The sequence below is a fragment of the Arachis duranensis genome, chromosome 9 (assembly GCF_000817695.3).
Source record: "Arachis duranensis cultivar V14167 chromosome 9, aradu.V14167.gnm2.J7QH, whole genome shotgun sequence".
Classification (NCBI taxonomy): domain Eukaryota; kingdom Viridiplantae; phylum Streptophyta; class Magnoliopsida; order Fabales; family Fabaceae; genus Arachis; species Arachis duranensis.
In genome coordinates, this window is record NC_029780.3 from 32,878,327 (window position 1) to 32,879,063 (window position 737).

Consider the following 737-nt stretch of genomic DNA (forward strand, 5'->3'; position numbering starts at 1 on the left):
CTTTCTTGCTCTTGAAGATCCTATGGAGTGCTTGAGCTCCTCAATGTCTCTTCCTTGTCTTTGTTGCTCCTCCCTCATGATCCTTTGATCTTCTCTAATCTCATGAAGGATGATGGAGTGTTCTTGATGCTCCACCTTTAGTTGTCCCATGTTGGAACTCAATTCTCCTAGGGAGGTATTTAATTGCTCCCAATAGTTTTGTGGAGGAAAGTGCATTCCTTGAGGAATCTCAGGGATCTCATGATGAGTGGGATCTCTTGTGTGCTCCATCCTCTTCTTAGTGATGGGCTTGTCCTCCTCAATGGGGGTGTCTCCCTCTATGTCAACCCCAACTGAATAACAGAGGTGACAAATGAGATGAGGAAAGGCTAACCTTGCCAAGGTAGAAGACTTGTCCGCCACCTTATAGAGTTCTTGGGCTATAACCTCATGAACCTCTATTTCTTCTCCAATCTTGATGCTATGGATCATGATAGCCCGGTCTATGGTAACTTCGGACCGGTTGCTAGTGGGAATGATTGAGCGTTGTATGAACTCTAACCATCCTCTAGCCACGGGCTTGAGGTCATGCCTTCTTAGTTGAACCGGCTTTCCTCTTGAATCTTGCTTCCATTGGGCGCCCTCTTCACATATGACTGTGAGGACTTGGTCCAACCTTTAATCAAAGTTGACCCTTCTTGTGTAAGGATGTTCATCTCCTTGCATCATAGGCAAGTTAAACGCCACCCTCACACTTT